This window comes from Mustela lutreola, chromosome 5, assembly GCF_030435805.1.
Source record: "Mustela lutreola isolate mMusLut2 chromosome 5, mMusLut2.pri, whole genome shotgun sequence".
Taxonomy (NCBI): domain Eukaryota; kingdom Metazoa; phylum Chordata; class Mammalia; order Carnivora; family Mustelidae; genus Mustela; species Mustela lutreola.
In genome coordinates, this window is record NC_081294.1 from 138,665,642 (window position 1) to 138,684,878 (window position 19,237).

Here is a 19,237-nt window from a genome sequence, read left to right on the forward strand (position 1 = left end):
GGCATATTCTGTTCCTCTTTAACAGGCACTGTTTCTTCATCCTTAAAAAAAAAAAAGTGATTGATTCTCTCTCCCCATTCCTGCAGTGTTAGTGATCCAGGACAAAGAAGGGGCATGCTGGACCACCATGCTGCCGTGTCAGCTCTGCATACAGACGGAGTCAGTAAAGCACCTTCTATAGCCCTCGGCCTCCCGCTGGAATTCCAAAAGGAGACCCAATTCCCTCTCCTCCTGGGCTTCCCTTGGCCCAGATTCCTCTTCCTTGGAACTCTTGGAAATCTATGCTCAGCTTCGTCCTTGGGAGTTACCAGCGCCTACAGAATATGGGCCCTCCGTCCTTCCTCCTCCCTCTGTGTATAATCCCTTATAGGCCATGGTAGAACACACTGTGATCTGGTGTTAGCCGTCTTATGAGTGTTACTCAGCTTCCCACGATGATTTTGATGGCAGATAAAAATGTTTTTCTGTCTTGTATTTTAGTAGTTTGTGTGCTTACCTGTTTTAATATACTTAGAAACACATCTAAATGTGCTTCTATCATATCAAAATTATAATTTCTTAGATATTTCTGCTTGGAAAAAGTCCAAGAAAACAAAAAATAAGTTGAAATTACACAATGAAAAATAGATGTAGGTGGTAGATCACGGTAGTATACAGACGTACGAGGTTCGAGGCTGTTGTCCACCCTGACTCTACAGTCAACACAAGACTACATCTAAGACCAAGGGTGGCATTTTGCCCATTTTGAATTAAACTGAAGAAATTAATTAAGGAAAAGAAGAAATGATTTCTAATAATGCCACATGTAGACATGAAATAGTAGCTGTTTCGTGAAAAAAATTTTAATGAACATTAATGAAATGATACAGGTAGATGGCTGATATCTCTCCTAATTTGTCTTGTTTGGTTAGGTTTTATTTTCATTTTGAAAGGGGAATGATTTATGGCAATGTTGGAAAAGTTCTATCAGTCACCTCACACAGGGGTCAGTCACGCAGGCCCAGGAGTCTCCCATGCTAAGGGAGCATACGGTAAAACCCAGCAGGAAGATGACCTTTAAAAGACATGGAAAAACTAGACCGTTTTCCTCAATACTTAACTTGTAAGGCTTGCCCTGTGCCTCTGCTGGCACTTAATTAAAATCTCTTACTTCCACAAGGGCGAGAAGAGAAAGATAATTTGGGTGGATTGGATAAATTTGCATTTGCCACCAATTTGGATTTCTTACCAGCAATTTGTTTCTGACTATATTTTACATAGCAGAAGCAGGTGGGGGTGGGGTGGAATCATCCCAACGGAGAAGCTGAATCACTAGCAGTTGAGGTACAGACAAAGACGGAAGTCACCAAGTTATGCTTTCCATTAATTCTTCAGAGGCAGCGTAGAAGAGCTAGAAGGAGGGGGACACTCCCCTTAGATTACTTTGCCCATTTTGCATTAGGACTGAAAAAAGAAGACATTAGTCAGGAGTGGGCTTCGAGTAACTCACTTCGCATTCATTTTGTCAAGAGCTGGCCCCAGGTCCGTGTTCCTCAAGGTGAACACAGCCCAGGGGTAGCGAGGCAGGCATCGTCCTCCCAGAAGCATGGCGCCTCTTTTTCAAGCTCAGATTAGCATGTTAGTCATCTGAAACCATGTTTACATCAAAGTAAACGTGAGCAGATCCTGGGATTGAAAATAAATTACTTGAGATTTTTTTAAGCTCAATCAACACATCAATTAACAGGTCTCTCTAGGCTACCCTTCTCCCCTCACCAACCCAGGTTCCCTCTCTATCCTCTGCTCACAAGGATGTGGGTGGAAACATTTGAGGAGTCCTTCGGCTGTCTCTGGTGCTTCTGACCGTCCTCATCCATGCACTTCGCTCTCCTGGTGCTTTCCTTGCAGCCTGGTGCCCCTGGCCTTGAACCAGGGTTTGCAAATCCTTTGGTGGTGGGGGTGTCCATAAAGATGCCCTCAGCATCTGCAAGGACATGTATTTAAGAAACACTTCCTTGGAGCTTTCTCTTCACCCCGTAACAAAGCTCAGATATCATTCCTTTCTATCTGCTTCAACAGGAGTTTAATTCTTTGCTCTCCAGGATCACACACATTGTCCACCTTATCCACGATCAAGGAAGTGACGACTTTGCCCCCAATTAAAAGGATTTTGGCCTCCACAGGCAAGAGAGAAAACCCCACTGCTGTGCATACCCACTGGCCCAAATATCCCCTTTGCTGGCTCCCTTCCCCCAGACTCCAGAACATTACTCTAAAGGAAAGCTCATTGTTAAGTGGCAGTCTTGAATTTGGAATTCTGACCCCCTTTACCAAGATCAAGGCAAACTGCTTGACCCTCAGACTCTCCTCTCTGCCCATCTCCCACTCCTTGGGTTGAAAGGCTATGCCGAATGGACTTGAGTGGCTCTAGTTCCCAGCATAACTCATGAGGCACGGTGTCCATTAAATATTCATATTCTGCTCCTGGGGTGATCATTACTATTCCAGATCAGAACTGTTCTCATGCATTAAAAACATCAGCATGGCTCAGCTTAATTCATCGTGGGCCCGTTCAGGTAGGCGATCGTGGGGCCTTTTTGTATATACGCCAAGGTCTCCTCCACCCTGCCAGGAGGGGCGATTCCTTAACAATGAGGAAATTGGGACCTGTTCTTTTTTTTTTAATTCCCAACTGTAAACTTGAATTAGATGCTTGGCACGCATTAATGGTTTTTAAAACGTCTCTTCGTAATGGAATCTATCATCGTGTCTCCATCACCAGGCCAACTGGAAGGACTTCACGGCTCTCTCCGTTAGGAAAGTTGAAAACAATGACTAAAAAGAAAGCGTATTTACTGACATTTTGTTACCATAGTGGAGGGGAGCGGGAAACGGTTTGGATTTATTAACTCGCAAGTTGTGAAGGCGGAGATGTCAGACCTAGTTACATATTTGCTCTGGTGTAAGAACGATTACACAGAACGCTGGTGACTTGGCTGTCTTGAGCTCAGGCTCGGAGGCAGTGCCCCACACTTCTGTGCCGGGAGTCAGAGCTGCTAGGAAATGCTGCTGTGGCGTGATTACAAATCAGCCCTCCTCTGGCAAACTTGCACGGTGGGACAAGATCTAACCAGCTCTTCTTCCAGGGTCTTTGTCCTTTTTGTTTACCCTATTCTTATTCATGCCTTTTTTTTTTTTTTTTTTTTTTTTTTCCTAGTTCTGTCTCTCCCCAGGAATGTCTGTCAGCAGACCCTCTGGAGGTTGGCCTTGTTACATGGACCTGACTGACACAAGCAAACGTCACCTTTCCTGGCGCAGCCCTCCCCCTGCCCTGCTGGACGTCTCCCTGCTCCCTCCGTTGTCACCAGCCCAGCTTATGGAGTGGCCACCTCTGTGCTCAGGACTGAGAGCTAGAGGTGTGAATCTGACCACAAGGACTAGGAATGTGGGAAAGCCTGCGCTGCTGCGGAAGACATTGGTCTCCACCTGCTTCTGCTCTCCCGGCTCACTCTCTGCCTCCGTATCCACCCATTCCCAAGAGCACGAAATAACACTGCTGATGAGGAAGAAAATGGGCCTTCGGGATTAAAATGCGTTCCCCATTGTCAGGGAAAATACAGGATGCAGAGAAGGATGAGCCCCTCCTCACCTGTGTTCCTCACCTTCCATTTCCCCAGCTTGAAAAGGCACAACATTTTCTAACAAAGATCATTCCTGAATACTGAGCTCAGATGCCTTTTTACATACCAGCCATAGAACACAACAGATAAAATTTACATGGAGCATTTGTGGCTCTGAGTCCTGAGAAATTTGGGAAATTAAGAAGGCTTCCCCCACCCCCTTTCTTTCAGAGAGCATGTGAAAGCATTCTTTTCCTAGTAAATGGATTTAGTCTAACTGCCTAATTCATTATGCTAAAACCATGAAGCAATTTCCTGTTCAAAGCCCAGCTCACAGGCTCTCTGTTGTCAAGTATTTGAATTTCAGATTAGAAATGTGTTCATTTGGATAGCTTGAAAGGAAAGCTTTGTTGTCAGCTTGGCTTTATGTTCTGCCAGAAGCCAAATCCCTCCTCTTCAGCAGTCCCCAGCAAAATACCAGACCTCGACTCTGGGCTCTGTGTCTTGAAACAAACACAAACATCTCTGGCCTCTGTGGTCAAAGCAGTGGTTAGGGGTTTACTTGCCCTAATAATACAATCCTTTCAGAGGAAATACCGGGGTCTGCACCCTGCTCCACCCCCACTTTCCTATCATCATCACGTATCAGAAAGTTAAAAAAAAAAAAAAAAAAAAAGGAAAGAAAGAGAAAGAAAAAGGAGGAGTGTTTCTGCCAGATTGTCCTTGAGAGTAGCTTAGCTCTATTAGCTCTCACAAACTGAGCCGTTTGTGACAGAGCAAACGTTCCCCCTGAATGGGGGAGGCTGCATTTTTTTGTCAACCTGTGACTTGTCACTAGCTGTCATCTAGGCTTGGCAGCACCATCTCGGCCACTTGCCATCCCTCATGATGGCTTCCCCTCGTTGATCTTAGAAGAGCCTAGTCAGCTGCTCAGAAAGTCAGAAGTCACCCTTGTGAGCTGCAAAACACTAGCATGAGGAGGAAAACAATGGCCTGAGATACCTCGAAGGAACAAGGAAATAGATGCTTGACAGGCTAGTAATCACGGAGCTTCAGACCCTGGGTAGAAATTGAGGCTGCCATTTCTTCTACAAATGGTTGCATTTTTGAACCAGCAAGATTCTACAACATTGTCCTCCCCTGCTACTATGATTCCACTGTGACTATCTAAATATTATTAATAGGTATTTACTGAGACTTCTTGTTTTCAGTTATCAATGTAGTGCTTATATCTAACACCACCACGCAACATTTTGGGTTGTCACTCATGTTGATGACTAATTGGTGTTGAGTGTTTTACTGTTTACAAAGTCTTTTCATTAACATTCTCTCACTTGGATTCACTCAGATGCAGCCTTTTTGGTTTTGTTTTTACAGTGTTTTTAAATGACATCTGACTGACATGTCACATACCAGTTTGGGGTTTACAGCCTCATGGTTCAATATTTGTATATATTGCAAAATGGTCACCACAATAAATTTCCTTCCCATCCATCACCTCACATAGTTAGAAATTTTGTGTGTGTGATGAGAACTCTTAAGATGTACTCTCTGAGCAACTTTCACATACACAGTACGGTGTCATTACTAACATTACATCCCCACTCCTTCTTTATCTACTTTTTTATTGAAGTACTGTAGACCCACCATGTTAGTTTAGTTTGAGGTGTCTGACATAGTGAGTTGACAACTCCATGTTATGCTGTGCTCAGCACAACTGTAGTTACCATCTGTCACCATAAAACACTATGCAATACCATCGACTGTGTTCCCCACGCTGTGTGTTTCCTCCTCATGACTTCCTCATTCCATAACCAGAAGCCTTTACCGTCCACTGCTCTTCATCCATTTTTTCCATTTCCCTCACTCCCCTCCCCTATCAAAACCATCAGTTTGTTCTCTGTATTTAGTGTTTGTGTATAAAACATGTTTGTTCACTTGTTTTTTACATTCTACATGTATGTGAAGTCATACTGTTCTTTTTTACTCTGACTTATTTCACTTAGCATAATACTCTCTCGGTCCATCTGTATTACTGCAAAGGGCAAGATTTCTTTTTTTTTTATGCCTGAGTAATATTCCATTGCATATATACACACCACTCTTTTATTCACTCATCTATCAATGGACACTTTGGTCACTTCCATAATTTGGCTGTTATAAATAATGCTGTAGTAAAAAAAAAAAAAAAAAAAAAATATATATATATATATATATATATATATATATATATATATATTATCTCTGTGTGTGTGTGTGTGTGTGTGTGTGTGTGTGTATTTTTTCCCCAAGTAGGCTCCATGCCCAACTTGGGGCTTGAACTCACAACACTGAGATCAAGCCTTGAGCTAAGGTCAAGAGTTGGACACTTAACCAACTGATCCACTGAGGTGCACCATAATTTTTTCAATTAGGATACTCATTTTCTTTGGATAAGTACTCAGTACTGGAATTATTGGATCATACGGTGTTTCTATTAATAATTTTTTGAGGAACCTCCATACTGTTTTCCAAAGTAGATGCACCAATTTACATTTCCACTGGAAAGAGGACTCTTCTTTCTCCACATCCTTGTCAACACTTAATTATGTTTTGATTTTTTTCATACTGGTTATTCTGATCGGTATGATGTAAGAGCTCATTGTGGTTTTGATCTGCATTTCTCTGATGATTAGTGATGTTGAACATCTTTTCCTGGGTTTGTTGGCCATTTGTATGTTTTTTTTTGGGGGGGGGTGAAATGTGCATTCAGGTCCTCTGATCATTTTTAGTTGGATTATTTGTTTTTGGATATTGAGTTGTATGAGTTACCTGTATTTTTGGTATCAGCCCCTTACTGAATATATTATTTGCCAGTCTGCTCCCATTCAGTAGGTTGTCTTTGATTTTGTTTATGGTTTCCTTTCCTTTTTTTTTTTTAATTTTTATTTATTTATTTGACAGACAGAGATCACAAGTAGGCAGACAGGCAGGCAGAGAGGAGGAAGCAGGCTCCCTGCTGCGCAGAGAGCCCAATGCAGGGCTCGATCCCAGGACCCTGAGATCATGACCCGAGCCAAAGGCAGAGGCTCCAACCCACTGAGCCACCCAGGCGCCCCTATGGTTTCCTTTTCTGTGCAAAAGTTTTTTATTTTAGTATGGTCCCTGTACTTTATTTTTGCTCTTGTTTACCTTGCCTTTGGATACATATCTAGAAAAATGTTGCTATGGCCCATATCCAAGAAATTACTACTCAGGTTTTCTTCTAAGAGTTTTATGTTTTCAGGTCTCACACTTAGGTCTGTAGTCCATTTTGAGTTTATTTTTGTGTCTGATGAAATAAAGTGGTTTGATATTTTTGGTATGTAGCTGTCCAGTTTTCTGCAACACCATTTATTGTCTTTCCCCACCCCCCACTGTATATTCTTGGATCCTTTGTCATAAATTAATTGACCATATAATATAGGTTTATTTGGGGGCTCTCCATTATATTCCGTTGATCGGTGTGTCTATTTTTATATGAATACTATCCTGTTTTGATTATTATAGCTTTGAAGGATATCTAAAATCTGAGATTGTGATACTGCCAGCTTTATTCTTCATTCTCAAAATTGCTTTGGCTATTTAGGGTCATTTGTGATTCTGTACAAATTATAGTATTATTTGTTCTGGTTCTTTGAAAAATATTGTTGGTATTTTGTATTTTGATAGTGATTGCATTGAATCTGTACATTGCTTGGGGTAATATGCACATTTTAACAATATTCTTCCAATTCATGAGCATGATATATATGTACATTTGTGTCATCTTTTATTTCTTTCATAAGTGTTAGTTTTCAGAGGATTGTTCTTTTACCTCCTTGGTTAAGCTTGTTCGTGGGTATTTTATTCTTTTTGGTGCAGTTATAAATGGAATTGTTTGCTTAATTTCTCTTTCTGGTATTTTGTTATTAGTGTATAGACATGCAACAGATTTCTGCATAAGATTTTCATATCCTACCCTCTTAATTAATTCATTTATTACGTGTAATAGCTTTTTGGTAGAATCATTGGGATTTTCTATGTCATCTACAAACAGTGATATTTTGACTTCTTCTTTACCGATTTGGATGCTTTTTATTTTTTTTCCCTGACGGCTGAGACAAGAACTTCCAGTACCATGTTTTCATTTTGTTTTTAAAGATTTTATGTATTTATTTGAGAGAGAGAGAGAGAACACAGAGGGAGAATTTCAGGGAGAATCAGAGCAGAGCAGAGAACGTGATGTGGGGCTTGATCCCAGGACACTTAGATCAAGACCTGAGCCAAAGGCAGATGCCTAAGGACTGGGGCACCCAGGCACCCCCCAGTACTATGTTGAGTCAAAGTGGTGAGAGTAGACTTCCTTGTCTTGCTCCTGAACTTAGAGGAAAAGCTCTCAGCTTTTCACCATTGAGTATGATGTTTGCTGTGGTTTTGTCATATGTTGTCTTTATTATATTAAGGTATGTTCTCTTTAAACCCACTTTTAGACTGAATAATACTCCACTGTGTGTCTCTAACCCATTTTTTTAAATCCACTCATCCATCAGCAGGCATCCAATACATTCTTCCATATCTTGGCTATTGTACATATGCTGCATTGAACTGGGAGGGGGGGTGATATATCTTTTCAAGTTAATATTTTTCTGTTTTTTGGGATAAATACTCAAAGGCAGAATTATTGTGTCATATGGTGTTCCTAATTTGAATTTTTTTAGGGAACTGCCATCCTGTTTTTCTTGAGGCCACAACAATTTATATTCCAGAGAGCACTACACAAGGTTCCCTTTTTTCTATATCCTTCTCCATATTTCTTGTCCTTTTTATAATAGTCATTCTAATGGGTATGAGGCAGGTTTGATTTGCATTTTCCAGATTATTAGTGGTGCTGACCATCTTCTGCCATACTTGTTTCCCATGTCTGTGTCTTCTTTGGGAAAATGTCTGTTCAGATGCTCTGCCCATTATTTTTAACTGGACTCATTCTTTGGCTTCTGAGTTGGAGGAGTTCTTCATACATTTTGGATATTAACAGCTTTTCAGATAGATGATTTCCACATATCAGTAGGGTGTGTTTTCATTTTGTGGATGGTTTCTTTATTGTTACTAAGTTTTTTACTTTGATGTAGTCTGACTTGTTTATTTTGCTTTTGATGTCAACTCCAAAAATCATCACTGAGGACAATGTCAAAGAGGTTTTTCCCTCTTTTCCTCTACTCATTTTATAGGAGTTTTTTGTTTAAGATTATACGTTTTAATATTTATGAATTTCAAGTTTATATTTGTGAGAAGGGTCAGATAGGTATCCTGTTCTCCCAGCACCATTTCTTGAAGAGGCTTTCTTTTCCCCTTTGAGTATCCGGACTCCTTTGTTGAATATTAGTTAACCATATATGTGAGAGTTCATATCTTGGCTCTCTGTACTGTTCCATTGGTTTATGTGTTTGTTCTTATACCATAATATTAATACAGTTTGAAATCAAGAAGTATGTAATACAGTTTTGTAATACAGTTTGAAATCAAGAAGTATGATGCCTCCAGCAATGTTTTACTTTCACAGGGTTGCTTTGGCTATTTGGCGGTTTTACACTTACACACTAGCTTAGTAGTATTCTTTCTGCTTCTCTAAGAGATGCCATGGGACTTTCATAAGGATTGAGTTAAAGCTATAGGTGGCTTTGTATAGAATAGACATTTTCACAGTATTAATTTTTTCTAATCCATGAACATGGGGTGTCTTACCATTTATTTCTGTTTCCTTCAGTTTCTTTGATCAGTGTTTCAGGGTTTTGAGTGTACAGGGTCTTATGCCTCTTTGGTTAGATTTATTCCCAGGTATTTTACAGGTTTTAATGTCAGCGTAAATGGGATTATTTTATTTCTGTTTTCGAAAGTTCATTGTTAGTGTATGGAAATACAACTGATTTTTGTTTGTTAGTTTCGTATCGTGCAACTTTACTGATTCATTTATGAATTTCAAGCTTATATTTGTGAGAAGGGTCAGATAGGTATCCTGTTCTCCCAGCACCATTTCTTGAAGAGGCTTTCTTTTCCCCTTTGAGTATCCGGACTCCTTTGTTGAATATTAGTTAACCATATATGTGAGAGTTCATATCTTGGCTCTCTGTACTGTTCCATTGGTTGTAACAGTTTCTTAGTGGAGTCCTTAAGGTTTTCTTATATAGTATCACGCCATCATTTCCCTTCTTTTTCTCTGATTTGGATACTTTATTTTTCTTTTCCTTGCCTTATAGTTCTGGCTTCTGGTACTTTGTCAGGTATGAGTGATTAGAGTGGGTGTCCTTGTCTTATTTCTAATCCTAGAAGTAATGCTTTCATCTTTTCACCATTGAGTATGATATTAGCTGTGGGTCTGCCATGTATTACCTTTATTACATTGAAGTACCTCCTTTCTATATCCAACTTGTTGAGAATTTTTATCAGGAATGGAGGTCGAATTTTGTCAAATGTTTTTCCAGCATACATTGTGATAATCATATAATTTTCACCCTTCATTTTGTTAACTTGGTGTATCACTTTGATTGATTTGCAGATGTTTACCATCCTTGTATCCCTGGATTAAATCCCACTTAACTGTGGTGCATGATCCTTCTAATACTATTGAATTCTGTATGCTAAGATTTTATTGTGGATTTTTGCACATACATTCATTAGGGATATTGGCCTATTTTCTTTCTTGTGGTATTCTTCTCTTGTTTTGGTCAGGGTAATGCTGGCGTCATAAAATGAGTTTGGCATTGCTCCCTCATTCTCTATTTTTTGGAAGAGTTTGAGAAGAAATGGTATTAATCCTTCTCTGACGGTTTTGTAGAACTTATCATCTGGTTCTGTACATTGCTTAATTGGGAAGTTTTCAGTTACTGATTGAGTCTCCTAAAAAATAATTGGTCTGTTGGATTTCCTATTTCTTTTTTTTTTTTTTAAGATTTTATTTATTTATTTGACAGAGATCACAAGTAGTCAGGGAGGTAGGCAGAGAGAGAGGAAGGGAAGTAGGCTCCCTGCTGAGCAGAGAGCCCGATGTGGGGCTTGATCCCAGGACCCTGGATGATCCCAGGACCCTGGAATCATGAGCTGAGCCAAAGGCAGAGGCTTTAACCCACTGAGCCACCCAGGCACCCCTGGGTTTCCTATTTCTTCATAGTTCCATCTTGGTAAGTTTTATGTTTCTAAAAAATTTTCTATTTCTTTTAAGTTGTCCAATTTGCTACTTGTTCTTAGTAGTCTTTTATGTTCTTTTGATACTTAATACTTCTGTGGTTTCAGTTTTAACAACCCTTCTGTTATTTCTGATTTTATTTGAGACATCTTTTTTTTCTTGGTGAGGTTAGCTAATAAGGTTTGTCAGTTTTATCTGCTCAAAAAAATATTCTTAGTTTCATTGATCTTTCCTATTGTCTTTTTGGTTTCTATTTCATTTATATCTGCTGTGATCTTTGTTATTTCCTTCCTCCCACTAATTTGGAGTTTTGTTTGTTCTTCCTTTTCTAATTTTTTGAGGTGTAAATTTAGGTTGTTTGAAATTATTTTTCTATCTAAGCATTTATTGCTATGAACTTCCCTCTTTGATCTGGTTTTGCAGTATCCCATTAGTTCTGGTATATGTGTATTCATTTTTAGTTGTGTCAAGTTATTTTTTTATTTTTTTTATTTGTGCTTTTGATCCATTGTCCAGGAGCATGTTGTTTTTCTCAATCTATTTGAGACTTTACCACTTTCCTTCTTGCATTTTTTTTTTTTTAAGTTTCATACCATTGTGTTTTGAAAAGACACTTGGTGTGGTTTCAGAATTCCTAAATTTACTCACACTTGTTTTGGACCTAACATACAGCCTTTCCTGGAGAATGTTCTCAGTACGCTTGAGAAAAATCTGCATCCTGTTGCTTTTGGTTGGGATGTTTTGTGTATGTCTATTAAGTTCTCCTAGTCTGATGTTTCATTTAAGGCCAGTGTTTCCTTACTTTCTTCTGTCTAGATGATCTCTTCATTGGTGAAGCTGGGGTATTAAAATTCCCTACAGTGTTAATATTCCTGTCTATTTCTCCTTTTAGGTTAGCTAATATTTAAGTGTTCCTTGTGCTGCATGTGTAAATATTAGCAAATGTTATATCTTCTTTTTTGATTGACCCTTTTGTCATATGTACGTTGTCTATTTTAAATTTTGTCAGAGTCTATTTTATCTATATATAGCTAGATTTCTATTGTTTTCCATTGGTATATAGTATCTGTTTCCAACCTTTTACTTTCAGTCTTTCCTTACATACAAAATGAATTCCTTGTAGGCAGCGTACATATAGATGGTTTTTAAAAATCTCTTCAGCTACTCTTTTGATAGAGAAATTAGTCCATTTACATTTAAGTATAAGTATGTACTTATTGCCATGTTATTGTTTTCTGGGTGATTTGTAGTTACTCTGTTCCTTTCTTCTTGCCCTACTTGTGATTCAGTGGTTTTCCTGAATGGTATGCCTAGATACCTCTCTCTTTATCTTTTGTGTATCTACCATAGGTTTTTTGTTTTTTGGTTTTTTTCCTCTGTGGTTACCAAGAGGCTTACATAAAACAACTTATTTTATTTATATAGTCTATTTTATGTTAACAACTAAATTTGAACTCATTCTAAGGTTCTGCATTTTTACCCTCACTAATTTTATGTTTTTTATTTCACAGTTTAAATTTTCTTGGGTATCCCTTGTCCCCAATAAAAAGTAGCTATTTTTACTGCTTTAGTCTTTTAACCTTTGTCCTAGTTTTAGAAGTGATTAACCCACCACTTTTATATTATATTGTTCTCAATTTTAATGCATACTTGCCTATACCCATGTGATTTACACTTTCATATGTTTTCCTCTTATTAATTAACATGTTTCCATTTCTGCTTAAAGAAGTCCCTTTAACATTTCTTCTAGGTAAATTCCCTTACTTTTGTTTGTCTGGTAAATTCAGTATCTTTTCTTTAATTCTGAATGACCACTTTGCCAGGTAGAATATCCTTGTTGAAAGCTTTGTTTTGTTTTGTTTGTTCCTTAGCACTTAAAATATATCATGTTGCCTTCTCTCCTGCAAAGTTTCTGCTGAAAGTCTGCTTATGGGGGTTCCCCTATACACACCAAGTTGATTTTCCCTTGCTGCTTTTAAAAGTCTCTCCTTGTCTTTACATTTTTATGCTTTATTTATACTGTGTCTTGGTGTGGGTTTCTTTGTGTTCATATCAATTGAAAATCTTTGGACTCCTTAACTCTGGAGGACTTTTCCTGCTCCAGGTTAAGAAAGTTGCCAGCCAGTATATCTTCAAATAAGTTTTCTGCTCCTTTCTCTTCCTCTTCTCCATCTGCGACCTTTATTATGTCAATGTTGGTCTGCTTGCTTTTTGTCCCCTAAGTCCCTTAAGCTGTCTTCATCTTTTTTGTTTTCTTTCTGCTGCCCTAATTGGATGACTTTCACTGCCCTTTCTTCAAGTTCACTGATCTGTTCTGCTTCATCTAGTTTACTATTAAACCCCTCTAGTGTATTTTTCAGTTCACTAATTTTATTCTTCAGCTCATTGACTTGTATCTGGTGCTCTCTTATATTTTCTTTCTCATTATTGAAGTTCTCTATGTGTTTACCTATTATTCACCCAAGTACAGCAAGCTTGTTTAGAACATTATTTTTAGGAACATTATTTTTGAACTTTTCAACACATAAATGACTTATCTTTATTTCATTAAGGTTTTTTTCTGTGAGGTTTTGTCTTTTCTTTCATTTGAAACTTATTTCTATTTCTTCATTTTGCTTGATTCTGTTTGTTTCTATGCACTAGATAAAACAACTGCTACTCCTAGTCTTGAGGGAGTGGCCTCATGTAGGAGATGAACCTAATTGTTTAACCATGCCGTAGCTCTTGGTTATCTCTCAAACTTTTGGGATTGTCCCAGGAACTGATTTTATTTTTCATGGTCCTCAGTAGGTGAAGGCATGCCATGACCTGTCAGTGTCCTAATGGGAAGGATCTCGGTCAACACCTGATTGAAAACTAGACCTTCAAAGGCATCTTTTAAAGAATGCAAAGATGGGGATGTCTGACTGACTCAGTGAGTTAAGGGTCTGCCTTTGACTTAGGTCATGATCTCAAGGTCCTAGGATCAAGTCCTACATCGTCAGGCTCCCTACTCAGCAGGGAGCCTGCTTTTTCCTCTGCTTGCTCTTCCCCCTGCTTGTACTCTCTCCTTCTTTCTCTTTCTCTGACAAACAAAATCTTTTTTTAAAAAATGCAAAGATACATAGTACTTTGGAACTGCAGGTATAACCCCCATTAGTCACCAGAGTCTGACAATCTAAAGGTATCCCCCAAATGGCAAATGCAAATATTAGGGTGCCAGACAAGTGTACAAGCTCTGTTCTGGGAGATGCCAGTGACCTAGAGCAAGGCAGAGGGTGACATAAAGGTGCCGTTCACTAGCCTCCATCCCCAAAGAGTATCTCACTGTTCTAGATAAATGCCAAATCAGAATCCTCCTTTAGACCAAAGTTCCAAGATAAGCAAACAGGCCTCTTTGACAAAAGGACTGGGGTATGTTTCAGTTCACTTTCTGGGCTCTGTTCTGGGGGTGGTAGGCAACCAGTAACTCTGTTTGTTATGTTCTCATGAGACCCATAACTGTAAGCCACGTGGGCTACCAGAGCCACGTGATTAAGACCATTTCCCTGAGCAGCAGTGACAACACCTGGAGTCCCAGACAGAAAAGCCAAGGTATTAGACCTGTGTGAGCCCTGCACTGGGAGACACTGAAACATGGTGGTCAGAGAACAGGAAGAGTATAGACCCTCTAGGGTCTCTGGAGAAGAGTATAGTCTACCCCGAGATGAGTGTTTATTTAAGCCACTTAACTCTTTCTCCATTTGTTATAGTCCTGTGGAGTCCACAGACATAAGACCCTTTGGCCAGCAGTGCAGGGAATGCCTGTAAGTGTTCCCTGGGCTGCAGCTGCCAAAATCGGGGTGCCAGACTAGGGTAGAAGCTCCTTTCTGGGAGATAGTGCTGATCTGGAGCAAGACAGAGGGAGAGTGGAAATATGGTGCCTGCAGGTCTCTGTCCCCAGAAAGTATTCCTGGAAGCCTCTAGATAACGAGGTAAGCAGATCAATGTGCTAAGATATACAAGCCTTTGTCACAGAAAGTGGTGGCCTCTGGTCTGCTACCTCTACACTACGCTCTGGGGCAGCAGATTCCATGCATAAGCCCTTCAGGAACTGTTTCAGTTTGCTGTACTCTTGTGGGTCTAGAAGACAAAAGCGCTCTTGACTCTCAAAGTTAGATGTTTCTAGGTCTCACTTCTCAGGTGCACATCTTAAAAGTTATAGTGCCTATGGTGGGATCCAAACCCTTGACTCCTCAAGGAGAAGCTCAGATTTTGACCTCCTTCCTGATCGTGAGCGGCATGCCACAAGTGGGGTTTAAGATGTGATTTCGTCAATGTCTTCTACCTGCCTCGACATGAGTTTTTTTTGGTTGTTCGCCCATTGTATGGGACTTGTTTGGCTGGTTTTGTTTTGTTCCCCAAAGGAAACAATTCCATATGTCTTTTTGGTGTGTCCATGGGAGGAGAGTTCAGGATCTTCCCACACTGACATCTTGAACTAGAACCCTAGCAGATGATTCTTACTCAGAGTTGACAAGTGAGGAAACTAGTGTTAATTATTGTATGGCACAAGTAGAATTAACTTGCAGAGGAAGGAGTTTCGAACACAAAACTTGGGCTCTCAATGTGCTAAATGTTTTATTATACCACCCTGATGCTGATAGTGATCTCAGTTCCCAGATGGAGTAAAGCTATCAAATCCTCTCTGGCAGTCTTTATATTTTGAGAACAAAAATGATAGACCCTTTAGCCTTGCATCCATTTGGTTTATCTCAGAGGACAGAATGTAGTGGTTCTAACTAACTGTAGTATATCCATTGTTTCCAGTTCGAAAGTAGGAGTTGTGTTAATTTTCTTGGCCTGCCCTAACAGGTGGCTTAAACCACCAAAGTTTATCTTCTCACTTCTCTGAAGGCTAGAATTCGAAGATCAAGGTGTCAGAAAAATTGGTTTCTTCTGAGACCTCTCTCCTTGCCTTATAGATGGCTGCCATGTGTGTGTGTGTCCTGATCTCTTCTTCTAAGGACACTAGTCATACCGGATTAGAGCATACTCTAATGACCTTATTTTAATTTAATTGCCTTTCTAAGACTCTATCTCCAATACTGTCAAGCCAAATACAGTCAGTCATATTCTGAGGTATTGGGGGTTAGGACTTAAACATGTGAATTTGTAGGGGGTAGGGGAGGACACAATTGAACACATAATGGTAGGCAGGCTTTATGTGGATTTAAACTACAAACCAAATTGAGCAATGCCAGAAAGAAGCAGATCATTTATCATGTCTGCTTTTTGAAGGAGAATAGAAATCAAAGGGCTGATCTATTGTGGTAATGATCCAGGCCTTCTCACAAGGAGAGGAAAGGTAAAATGAGAGGAGAAATTAAAGACACAGTAAAGGAAATGCTATTGAAAGAGAGGAACTCTCAAAGGATGACCCACTTCATGGCCTTGGATCTTGTTATTACTCATGCTTTATTCTCCCGGGTCATTTTTGGAGCTTATTTATTGTTCTGAATTGGCAATTAAAGTACTGGTTTTTTAAAAATTATAAATGTGACCTGAATTGAGTGCAAAAAAAAAAAAAAAAAAAAGCTTGATTAGAGTCGTGTGCTGGGGGTTAACTCGCCACCTGACACATTAACAATTTAAAGGCAAAAAGTCTGAAACACAGGGGAAACATGGTACCCAACCACAACACACTGCCACTTTCACACATACGTGTGGTGGTTGTTAACCGATTTCTGTCAAGACTCAAAATACATGTTTTTTTCTAGCGCCTTCCTTTTCTCATCGAATGTTTTTTGAGCTGCTTTTCCTTCCGGAGTTAGGAGTTACTCTGATCTTCACCCCGAGGTTGGTTTGTTTTCATAAGGACTTCTTCCTTTGTGCAGAATTAAATGATTTGGTGACTTGAACCTCTACAGGCCCCTCTGCTCCCTTGATTTCCAAGGCTGACTGACACTGAAGGCAGTGGCGAGCTTATTTTGTCCCTCCTAGTGGAAGGTTTTCTCATTTCCTACCTCCTCCAAGAACACTTTGCTCCCAGAGCTGCTCCATGGGAGGGTTTTCCTCCTTTAAACATGGCGTGTGTGACAATCTCATTTTTATTTTCGATCAGGGTTAATATTGAACCTCCTTTGACTTTGTCACCCTTTTCCTATTTGATTGCTGCTCCCTTATAAGCAAGTAATTTATGACTATCTCCAAAATCCTCTTCCCTGTATGGTCCCAGGCTAAGAACTGGAATGAGTTGGGGAGACAGAAGTGAAGCAGCCATTATTCTCTGCTGCCTATGGTTAATGGAAACCAGTTCAGAGGGGCAGTGGGAACCAGCTGTCCTTGCTAGGGCCAGCTCTTCCACGAATGGCAGCATTGCGGACCTGTAGTGGCCCAGGCTCCCCACCACACTTGCGGCTGAATACTCAGAGAAGCAGTTGCTTCCGCAGGAGGTAGATTTCCAGGGGCTCTTCGCCAGTTTCCTGTCACGGCGTCAGGCCAGCCTGTGCTGGTAACTGGCCATGCCCAGTCCTCAACTTCCCCCTGTAAGCTCTGGCCTATCCAACAGCCGCAGAGCTTCTGGAAAGCTGCTGGTGACTTTCTCTGGTCCTTCATTTCTCACTTCATCCTTCCTTCCCTAGCTTCTCTGATAATTAGATAATGTCTCATTCCTGTACGAAGTCTTTTTTCTATAATACAACTGAATGCCAGTGGATTCAGGAACACATCTAATACATGTGCCCTCTCTTGAGCTGTGGCAGACAACATTGTGCTGTCTTAGCAAGTGACAGAGGCAGGGGAAATAGATCATTTTGATTCAGCTCTGTTCCCTCACTCCTTTGTTCCTTATGACCAGATGTACAGATCTAGGATAAAATCAACTGATGGAAATCATGAGTGTTTTTGCGGCCACTAAAAAGGCTTTTCATTCATATGATTCCTGCAAAGATCAAAGCAGTGAGTACTTTTCAGCTTCCTCAGCCAACTAAAATGAGGTCTGTATTGAAGATTAATGACCAAATGTCAGCCACTAGAACACCGGGAAATGATAAAAAGTGTTACTTCATATCATTAGCAATATAGGTGCTTAACCCATGCATTAAAAACACACTTTGATATATTTCACCCAATGACCCTATCCATTTCTAGAATTTTGAGATACTGCCCTACCCCTAAGGATGGTTTTCTCATTGGTAAAATGGACTGTCTTTTAGCCAATTCTCCCTCACTGTGTTTCTGTGTGGCCCTGATTTAAATAGAGGGGAGGATCAATGATGGGGTGAAGGTAAGTTGTACTGAAGCCCAAAGCAGTAAATACTCTGAAAGTAGAGCTGAGTCAGGAGCAAGAGAGTTGAAGGAAGCTTTTGGGACCACAAGGCCAAGGTGATAAGCTCCCGGCCCCAGACTGAAGCCACACGCCGTAGGCTGGGCACTGGGCATCACCCGTAGCTTGCTTTGATCTCTGAAAGCATGTGCAAAGAATACACGGTAATGGTTGGGTGTGTGACCTGAGTCTGCACCCCAGACAAAAAAGACCGGGGGTTCAGTCTCCTTCGCATGTTACCTAACCCATACTGAGTGCAGAAGCTCACACATGAAAGTAAGTATTCTTCCCTTGAAGAGATCTGTCCTTGGCAGAGACACAAGTAAGGAATGGAAGTGAGGTGAGGCTCAGCCTCATTTAAGAGATGTTCACATACTTGCCAGCCTATTCACAGCGTTGTGTACCATCTACTTGTTGACCCCCAGCGACCTTCTCCCATGATAGAGTGTCACCAAATGAGCAAATCTTTTTTTTTTTTTTTCTCTCTCTCTTCAGTGTTTTCCTGAGCTTCAGGTATTAAATACCTGTAAAACTGGGCAAGAGGGTCTGAATACGGCTACAAGTCCAGTATTTCGTTTCCGCAGGTGGAGTTGCCAGGCAACCACCACACTACAATACACAGCACTGTCATTACGGATCAACCCACTTCTCCCTGTAACTCCTCTCCTGCCAGACTGAAAAGGCAAGGCCGGCAGTGATGCCACTTAAAAGCGTTCGTCCTCTAGGCGCTCTGAGTGGCTAAAATCTTCTCTTGCAGCAACTGCAGAATACTCTGGAGCTGGCCAGAATGATTCCATGTTATTAGAATACTCTTATGTTGTACAGAAAAGGCACTGCCGTTAAGAGAAGACTGTGACGGAAAATATAATGCAGACTATTAAACTTTGAAATTAGCAATGTAAATTATTTATCGTAAATTACAGGAAGCTGCCAGGGGTTCCACATGCAGCAGACAAGGTGCCATCTTCGTCAGACTCTGGCTGCTCCTTGGCTTCCCTCCGTGGTAATTTCAACCATACCACTCACTGGATGACAATTTTATATCGTAAGAGGTCCCCTGGTAGTGGATATTAATTTATAATGGAAGGGAACAGGAGGGAGAATTTTTTTGTGTGCTCTTTCCCAGTAAAACACACAAACTGCTCCCTTGAGGCACATCCAGTTACATATTAA

The 19,237-nt window shown here is 40.3% G+C and overlaps 1 long non-coding RNA gene across 1 annotated transcript in view; it reads right to left on the reverse strand.

Moving 5' to 3' along the window:
- Positions 1–883: 883 nt before the first annotated feature.
- The window catches only part of LOC131832554 (uncharacterized), a 31,383-nt gene continuing 13,029 nt past the window's right edge, over positions 884–19,237 (reverse strand). The window contains exon 6 of the long non-coding RNA XR_009354099.1: positions 884–1,963. This is a non-coding gene — a long non-coding RNA (uncharacterized LOC131832554). The remainder of the gene's footprint in view (positions 1,964–19,237) is intronic.